This window comes from Montipora foliosa, chromosome 1 (assembly GCF_036669935.1).
Source record: "Montipora foliosa isolate CH-2021 chromosome 1, ASM3666993v2, whole genome shotgun sequence".
In the NCBI taxonomy this organism is placed as follows: domain Eukaryota; kingdom Metazoa; phylum Cnidaria; class Anthozoa; order Scleractinia; family Acroporidae; genus Montipora; species Montipora foliosa.
Window position 1 is genome coordinate 64,942,340 of NC_090869.1, and position 10,000 is coordinate 64,952,339.

General features: G+C 37.0%; 1 protein-coding gene across 6 annotated transcripts in view; it reads right to left on the reverse strand.

Annotated features, from left to right (window-relative positions):
* LOC138004943 (collagen triple helix repeat-containing protein 1-like) overlaps window positions 1–6,986 on the reverse strand; it is a 21,061-nt gene extending 14,075 nt beyond the window's left edge. For 2 of the 6 annotated variants that reach the window (XM_068851265.1, XM_068851240.1), the window contains exon 1: window positions 6,833–6,986. The gene's annotated coding sequence lies outside the window, so the exon portion shown is untranslated. Of the gene's footprint in view, window positions 1–1,308; window positions 1,332–6,832 lie in introns of those variants that run through there. The other 4 variants (XM_068851243.1, XM_068851268.1, XM_068851278.1 and 1 more) reach the window with 4 other exon arrangements.
* Window positions 6,987–10,000: the final 3,014 nt, after the last annotated feature.

Here is a 10,000-nt window from a genome sequence, read left to right on the forward strand (position 1 = left end):
GTAGACCCACACTAAGAGATGTCGCGCGTTTTAATTCGGAAGGGGTGGGTCCGCGTACTTTACGAGAGATCACTTCACGAGCAAACATTTATGAGGCAACATAACGAGAATCATTGCCGTTTATCTAACCTTAAAAAATAAAATAATAATCTAGCCGACATCTCTACTTTTTTTTTTTTTGTCTTTCAAGTTCTTCAGTTTTCATTTGAAGTTCGACATCATGAAAGCCCGAGTTTACGGGGATATGCGTCTAGTTTACCAAGTAAATTCTACATTAAGTAATGTTCATCCTTTTGTTATTGACGAAAAGTGCAGGGGATCAATGCATCCATTCGAATGTACTGATTCAACACGATTGAAGCCGTGTTCAAGTCCTACGTAAACTTAAAAATTTAACAATTGTGCTTTGATCATTGAAACACCAACAAGACTTAAGATTGAAAAGTGCCTTCTTTGTTCTGAGGACTTCATATCAGCAGTTCGAAAAAGGAGTTTGAAATACAATGACTTCAACAAAATATAAAATGTCCCTTAAATTAATATATAGCGATTAGTGTTAATTAGAGCCTGATGATAAATTGTAGTCTGATTTAAGTTCGTGACATGCTTGTGACTAGTTTCAAAATTCTGACAGAAAAAGAGAACACTGTAGCGCTTTCAAAAATTTGCGCTACATTTTTCAGTGTTGTGAATCGCAACTTTGTGCCTGCCGATTTTTTTGCTTTTCATTTTGCGCAGGAAGGGTTATTTTTTTAGCTTAGAGATAAAAACATTGGTTTTCACATAACTGCGAATGATCTCTGCAAGACTGAAAAATTTCCAGATAGAATTCCTCGTGCTCCCAAAGAGCTAAAGTTGAAAACACCTTTAGACATCGCACAGATTCTCGCGACGGTTCAAAGTAACTTTTTACTAGCCCCAGTTTTCCGAAAAGTGCACAGTTTACCACGGTCGTACATTTTCGAACGAAAATTTAAAACCGCAACACGATAAGCAAGAGTTACTACCAATAATTTTTATTGATCGAAGCCTCTGATCCTAAAGTGCGAAAGCTTAAATGAGACCGATCACCGTAGACAACTTGGGGTCGAAAAGGCTTCGAGATAGTTGCAGCGGATCAGATATCTTTTTGATGGTAAAAGCTAGCCCAGGCGGAATTCAAAATGTGTGGAATTTAGCGGTAGGCGAACTTTTCGAACATTTAAATACAAATCAAAGGCACTGCATAAAACATGAACAAAAAGTGCGGAAGGCGAAAATGAACAACAACCTGTGTGTTTACATAAAGAGTAAATTATTAAAAGATACCTTTCTTCTATCTGCTATCTTTTCTGCCTTGAAAACTTCCCGTTGTCTACTTCTGTGCACGCGATAAATGCTGTGAAAGTCCCAGCAGACCAGCCGCAGCTTTTTACTTGCATCAATTCCGTTTTGGCCGCCATTTTGTAAAATATCTTTGAAGTTACCATAGTAACTTAACGTTCGTTATCAGTTTCCTCTTTCTATGTCATAACAACAGGCTTGGATTCCCAGTTGTTTTCCCGCGAAAGTCTAAGTTTTGGAGGAAACGGTACCGGCGTTTTTCGCAAAACAACCGCAAAAATACGCGATCAACGCCGAACATAGTTCATTTTTTATGATCCGTTGAAAGGCGATTATTTAGTATTTTCAGTACAGATCTTGATTCTTTATTTCATTTTAATGTGATTTTGATCACAATTTTTTCCCTTTTTCGTTATGGCGCACAGTGGCCACGAGACAACAGACACAGAGAATATCCCAGAATGGGCCATTGTGCATCCACTGATGGTAAATGTGATTCCACCATCTGTGGCATCTACAGAACGTGTTTATACTATTGCAATTGTTTGTGAAGCATTCTGGATTTGGAAAGATTTAAAATCTGAACCTAGAAACTATTTTGAAGCTTTACATTCTTCATTGAAGCCCCTTGGCTACAAGATCAGTGACAATGAAGAAAGAAGAATTGGAATAAGGCTTGGAGTGGAAACACGGTACCTTCATTCAAAAGTTGCAAACGAAAAAAATGTCAAAAAGACCTGGTATCAGATCAGACTAACAAGAAGAGGCATTATGAAGCGGAAACAACACCTTCAGTCCTTTCTTAGTGTGTGCAATAAACGTTTGCTTAGTGCAATTGCAAGACATGCTGGAAAACGTCCGTCAGAGCAATTTGCAGTTAATTTTTTTGTAGACTATTTATTTAAAGAAGAAACGAGTGAATTTTACTCAAGAGCGTGTTTTGTTATCTTTGAACTGAATTTATTACCAAAGCTTAAAAAACTAAAAGTTCTCAAAATGGGACAGGACATTACAAAGTAATTAAACATGTGAACGTGTGAGCCAAACAACAGCCTCTGCTGCCGCAACATGTGGATGACCCCTCAAATGGTCTTAATGTCGCCCCACTTGAAAAAAAATAACTGGAACGCTGCAGTTCAATACCACCCAATTCAGTGCCTTTTTTTTTAGTGTAACGCGCACCACAGACAACCCAGTGTAAGCTTTTTGGAGCGTCTAGTTGAAATAACAAATGAGTAACTTGAAAATCAAAATAACTTCATGGCACAGCTAGAGTAATAATTTGCCACGAAACAAAATTCAAGAATAATTACAAAGGGAAGACAATATGTTAATACAAATTAAGTAACAGGGAGAAAAGAGAAAAAATTCAACTAATATTGATAACGATAAAGTGGCGGGGAGACCGAAAAGAAACTAGAAAGCTTCAAACTTTTCGATAATCCAACCGCGAGGTGATTAGAGCGGTTTTTAATTGAGTGTCGAAAGTAATTAGCGAATTGGTTTGGTTTATGATTACTTCACTCAGTGATTGATTCAAAGTTCTCGCGCCACTTTTTCAACCAATCAGAAGTGAAACCAAAACCAATTGTGGCTCGCGCGTGCACATTTTCCCGTGCTTTGTGTAGGCTTTTGTGTAATTACTTCGAGTTCTGATTGGTTTACTGGATTGTCTCCGTCCTTTTTGATTGGCCAAAGTAATTACTTTGGTTTTGGTTTTACGACACTTGATTGAAACTCTCTCTATAACACTCAAGCACTAATTTTGCAAATGGCCACTGCGCGATATCTAAATTAACACTGAGCAGAGCCTGATTCAAATTAAATTAACAGACTATTTGGCTCACTCAAACTTTTTAGAGTTCTAGATTTCTGTTGACAATTTTTCTTCCGGAATAATTCGATAACCAGCTGTTCGCGAAACGAGCCGGCGCTCGGGGACGAACGAAAACTGGACTCGAGTTGGCGGAAATCGAGCCATCACCAATGATATTTTCCAGTGAATTTGGCTACAAATGCTGATTCACTAAGTTACTTTGTTCTATTGTAAGGCTTTTCCTGTATAAAAAGGAACTCAGTGAAGACCTAGCACCATCAGGTAGTATTGATTCATCGATAAATCAAAAAGAATTTTTTTAAGAGTGCGGAGCAAAGAAGCCAATGAATCTTTGCCTTAAGTTGATTCACCGGCTTCTTTGTTAAACGATGGTTGGAGTGATCTTGGATCACTGATCCTGTAACAGATCATTCCAAAGGAACACAACCTAAGACCATAGGTGTTCCAGAAGGTAATGTTCTAGATCGCCTAGTTATGTTTAAGGACGGTGCCTACTAATGCAAAGATATTTTGCCCAGTTTTACTGAATATGCTGGAAAAGCAGATCGTAACAAGTGTTACTGAAATCCAAAAAGAAAATCGGGGGTAACCACGCATTTTTCGAAGATGATTAATCAACAATATTTGTAAAAGCTTTAAAATACAAAGTAATGTATGGCAGTCTTTTCCAAATTGAAGCTTAATTATCTCTGGAAAATGCATGGTTACCCCCAATTTTCTTTTTGAATAGCAAGATCACTTGCTAAGTTTTGCTTTTTCCCCCCAGTTTTAAACCGCACAAATTTATCCCTGTATTAATAAGCATCATCTATAGGAAATCCGAGTATCTCGAGATGCGCAGAACGAATGCGCAATAACAATGCTGGGCACCGTCCTTAAGTTGTCAATCACTGTGAGCGTGATTTTGCTGAAACTGTCTCAATCACAAGAGGGTAGTATAGTTAAAAACAAGTAAGATATAAATTAACATAAATGAGTGAAATCTTACCTTTTTTGTTTATAATTGAGTGGTTGCGTCCCTTCGCAGTACTTCGTTTTTTTTTTTTGACTGACACCTTTTTTTCAAACTAAGAAGGCTGACGTGATGAGACATTTCTTTTTCAAAACGGAAAACTATTCTCGCTTGAATTAACACTTCATGTTTATGTGCGTATCACGAGACAGGGACTCTTAAGAGACTTGAATTCAATTAATCAATAGGTGGAGATAATTGGGTGGTTTCGTCTCTTCGCAGTACTTCGTTTTTTTTTTGACTGACTCCTTTTTTTCAAACAAGAAGGCTGACGTGATGAGACATTTCTTTTTTTAAAACGGAAAACTATTCTCGCTTGAATTAACACTTCCTGTTTTTGTGCGTATCACGAGACAGGGACTCTTAAGAGACTTGAATTCAATTAATCAATGGGTGGAGATAATTGGGTGGTTTCGTCTCTTCGCAGTACTTCGTTTTTTTTGAGTGACTCCTTTTTTTCAAACAAGAAGGCTGACGTGATGAGACATTTCTTTTTTTAAAACGGAAAACTATTCTCGCTTGAATTAACACTTCCTGTTTTTGTGCGTATCACGAGACAGGGACTCTTAAGAGACTTGAATTCAATTAATCAATGGGTGGAGATAATTGGGTGGTTTCGTCTCTTCGCAGTACTTCGTTTTTTTTGACTGACTCCTTTTCTTCAAACAAGAAGGCTGACGTGATGAGACATTTCTTTTTTTAAAACGGAAAACTATTCTCGCTTGAATTAACACTTCCTGTTTTTGTGCGTATCACGAGACAGGGATTCTTAAGAGACTTGAATTCAATTAATCAATAGGTGGAGACAAAGGCAAGCTGACTGCCGTTACGCATCGTTTCCAGGAGTGATTTGTTATGCCAAAAATTTGAGTATAGCTAAACAGTTGACTGATTGAAGTATTTACAAGGCTAAAAAAATGTTTTTTTTCCCTGATGTTGACCTTAGTGTCGAAAACGTTCGGTTTTTTAATTTTTTGCATATATTTTTTAGCCTGGTAAATGCTTCATTTTAAGCCTCATCGAACTTTATGGATAGTTTACTGATTATTCTAATAGTATCATGTAACTAGTTATGACTGGCTGAAAGATACCAGAGCCTTAATTATGAAAAAAACTGTAGCAACAAGAAACTATTTCAAAAAAATAGAACTAGTGCTTCGTTTCCGGAATGGTAAGGGCAGGAGAAAAGATAAAATACTGTAGTGTGGGTTACTCGGTATATCATAGTTGTTTCGCTTGGTCTGTTGAAACTCTCGAGATAAAATAGGCTTTCTGAACGGTGAGAAGCGTGATAGCGAGTATAAAGTCTACAAATACCTATTTCACCTTCAAATGCCACTGCGTAACATTTCAAATTCCGTTTTCCGTGAATCTTCTCTTACTTGTGTTACATGTGAACCTCAGCAGCTACTAGCTTTACAATAACTGGCTCCTTGTTAAGCCAATTTATTAATGTGACTTACTAGTGCGAAGATTGGCTGTTTATATACTTGAGGCGTATAATACTTCTGGGCGCCTTTGGGCAATTTAATTTAATGCGTCGTTCAGTTCTTCCCGTATTAAAGGATGGGAGAGAGACGCATAGTTCGCCTGGACGAACTAAATCGTCAAATGCGTCTTCAAAGACGAACTAAATTAAACGATTTAATTCGTCCACACGTATAATGCGCCTCTCGCCCGTCTTTATACGGGACGAATTGAATGACGCATTAAATTAAATTGCCCAAAGTCGCCCAGACGTATTATAATATGTCTCTAGAATAAAAGCAGCCATGCTTACATTACTCTCTAACACGAAGAGAGATGACTTTGGGGTTTTCCTCAATATATCGCTTTAATCTAATCCAAAATCATTCATATAGTAGAACCTTCATATTTATGACCCATTCCCTTCGCTTTCGTGTTTAATTTGTCAGCATTATGATTTTTTTGATTGGCCACTCTACCTCACTGTGTAACTAGTCCACCCCGAAGTCAAAATAGATATGTTTCGTTTCTGAGGAAACGAAACAAAAAGTCATCAAACTTAAAAGGAGTCTTAAGACAGCACTCTAAGCATGAGCTGTTTAAATTAAGTCAACAGACTGAATGGCTTACTATTTTGTCAGAGATAGTTAAAAATTTCCTGTTTTGATCAGGCTGTTTATCAGGCGTTTTAACTTTTCAGTCAACACACAAATAGCAAGTAAGTTGGGATGATTTTATGGCTTGAAAATGGTAAGTGTTAAAACTAACGTAAGATTATAGTCTTTGGAGCATTAGTTCTGTTACCCGCCTAACAAGTTTCACTAAAGGCCGCTGCAATTCTTCACAACGGAATGTCAAGTTTCTAAATGTTAGCGTCATTAACTAATACGGAAAAAAAGATGAAATTTAAGAACTCACATTCAAATTTACTGTTACTGCCAGAAATAATCCAAACAAATGTTTCTGTACAGTAGCCGAGGATCACTCAGGATGGTTTGTTGGAGCTGCGCTTGCATGTAAACACTGGGACAGTACTTTGTATGACTATTCATTTACAGAGACTTTTGTAGGAAAAAACTCGTTTCTTCTTTTGGAAAAATGTTCTCCACAACTTATTGAAACTTACTTAGTGTTAGTGAGGAAGAAGGCTATGGGTGGAAAAAGTAACATTTCTTGTTGAATTTAGCACTAACCTTGGACTTTTGCTCCCCGATCGTTTGACGAGCTTCGTGCAATTAGATGTAGTTGAAAGGAAGGTAGTAGCTTTTGTCGGACAAGTATCTGACGACAGTGTCAATCAAAATAATAGATTGATCAGAACGGGAAATCAAATTAACTTCCTGTGCATGTGCATACGTGCCTCGGATGCTCGAGTGACTTTTCAGATCGTTCGCGGCTATTCACTATACTGTCACCTGGGTTAGAATAAAATAATTTGATCGAGGAATAAAGATAGGGATCTGAACAAAAAAATAATTGACCTTTTTGAGAGATCATTGACTAAGCAGCCTTAATTTTGTTGACAACAAGGAGTAAAGATTTGCATTCAATTAAAAAGGGCCACATAATTCATTAACAATTTTCCTCTTGTTTCTTTTTCTTGGAGCAACTTCAGCAAAAAAAATGACTTTAAATCACAGGAAATAACTGTTACAGTCAAGTCAATTTAAAATATTTTCAAAGAAAGCTTTTGTACGTATCCGAAAGAAATTAGTTTTAGAACCGCCTAGTCTTGTTTTTGATTTCGATTGTTTCAAGAAGCTATTATGGGATACCCCTGAGCATCCCATAATGTCTTTCGAAATGATAGAAATCAAAATGGCCCCCGTATCTGCAAAGAGGCCCATGCTCTTGACAGTCGATGCTTTTCTTGTTAAGGGGGCCGTTTCTCGAAAGTCCCGAAACGTTACGGGCAATTTTCGGGTGTCGCAATTCCCTTTTGTAACTCAAGAACAGAGAGCATTTAATTCGTCAAACTTCACACTTATTTTTCTTTTTGTTACCTTGAAAACATGTTAAAAGATCGGCTTTTCAAAACAAGCGGTTGGCAATTTCACAGATGGTTTTCGGGACTTTCGAGAAACGGGCCCCAGGTACGGTTTGGAAAAAATATTTTTCTTGCATATTTCGCTGGTTTCAATCCAGGTTTAACATAATATAGCTGTAGTTATTCAAGCCAAGCATTGGAGGGATATAAACTTAAAGCTGAGTGTTTATTTTTAATTTGTTTAGGGCTGCTTTTTGCTCTGAATTGAAGTTTTTGGTATGTCTTATCATTTTTAATTTCGAATCTACTAAGGTTGCAAGAAGAAGTTACTCCACGAATTCTTTTCTTGGACACTAAACCGTTTGATATTTCTACGGATGAGTTATTTCAAGTGGATGAATATTTCTAAAACGGGGTTTAGTCATTTTTCCTTTGTTCAGGAATGAAACTCGAATTTTTATTGTTAACTGGAATTAAATAACAATCATCTGTACTCTTTGTGGACAGAAATAATCGACCTAATGCTGGTTTGTTTGGCCTTAAAGTGCGAGCGAACAAGACGTTTTTTTTACTGCACTTGCCTAACTGTTTTTCGATGTGCCTCGACAGTGACAAGAATTTTGCACTTATGTTCTAAACATGTAGTCGCAATGAGTTCTCGTAAGAGTATAAGGAGAAATATCACCAGCTTGTGTTTTCAGAAGTTTGTTTATAGCACATACAGGTAATTTGTTGGAGATCTTGTTTGAAGTTTGTCCTTTCTAGCCGATTCTGGTTCTAAGCCAAGCTGGCGTGTTTCAATGAAATACATCGAATTGTAAATTATTTCGTTTTCAGAGATAAAGTGGAATAAATAAAGTACATCAATAAAACTCCTTGTTTGACCTTAAACATGTCTTGTTGGTGTGAACGAGGTATAAGACTCGTGTGACAGGATTGAAATACTTTGCCCTTAATTGGCTACATTGGCGTCGAGGCTGAAATGACTACATGTTGATTATTTCCGAGTTCACTTCAACTTGTTTTTCACAAGTTATGTATATTATTTCTACTTTTCGCGTGAATAAAGTACAGTAATATAACACGAGAAAGACTTGTGAATCGCCAAATTCAACTTGACAGTGGTCAATACTCCACTAACAGCTTGATTCAGTGCTCGTCTTCCCTTTTAAACCCTTTGATAAAAACAAACATTATGACATGATCATAATGTAATTTTATCTCGAGGCCTGTTATAGCTAATTTTAATTTTAAAAATACCAAATTTAAGTTTTTTTCCGCTGGAGTATGGGGCGTGGGCATTGTTTGACAACTAGCCAGTGAAAATGGAAATTTCGCTAAGCTTGTTTATATCAATACGCGTGATGTGGGGTGAAATAAAAGCCACAATGGTTATAATCAATTATTATTATTTCAATCTCGCATTTCTCGTGCTCTGATTGGTTCACTCAATCTCGGTTATCAGCTCATATGGGGTTATGGGGTAGAAAACTAGCACTTCACATTACACTCTAATCAAGCAAGTCTATCAGCTCATATACAGAAATTTATTTTATCAAACGAATTGATAAAGGTTGAATGGCCACCGTGAAAGATTTGGAAAGCTGACGTTTCGAGCGTTAGCCCTTCGTCGGAGCGAATGGCTAACGCTCGAAACGTCAGCTCTCTCGTTGGCTCTTCGCAGTACTTCGTTTTTTTTTTTGACTGACTCCTTTTTTTTCAAACTAAGAAGGCTGACGTGATGAGACATTTCTTTTTTTAAAACGGAAAACTATTCTCGCTTGAATTAACACTTCCTGTTTATGTGCGTATCACGAGACAGGGACTCTTAAGAGACTTGAATTCAATTAATCAATAGGTGGAGACAAAGGCAAGCTGACTGCCGTTACGCATCGTTTCCAGGAGTGATTTGTTATGCCAAAAACTTGAGTATAGCTAAACAGTTGACTGATTGAAGTATTTACAAGGCTAAAAAAATGTTTTTTTCCCCTGATGTTGACCTTAGTGTCGAAAACGTTCGGTTTTTTAATTTTTTGCATATATTTTTTAGCCTGGTAAATGCTTCATTTTAAGCCTCATCGAACTTTATGGATAGTTTACTGATTATTCTAATAGTATCATGTAACTAGTTATGACTGGCTGAAAGATACAAGAGCCTTAATTATGAAAAAAAAACTGTAGCAACAAGAAGCTATTTCAAAAAAATAGAACTAGTGCTTCGTTTCCGGAATGGTAAGGGCAGGAGAAAAGATAAAATACTGTAGTGTGGGTTACTCGGTATATCATAGTTGTTTCGCTTGGTCTGTTGAAACTCTCGAGATAAAATAGGCTTTCTGAACGGTGAGAAGCGTGATAGCGAGTATAAAGTCTACAA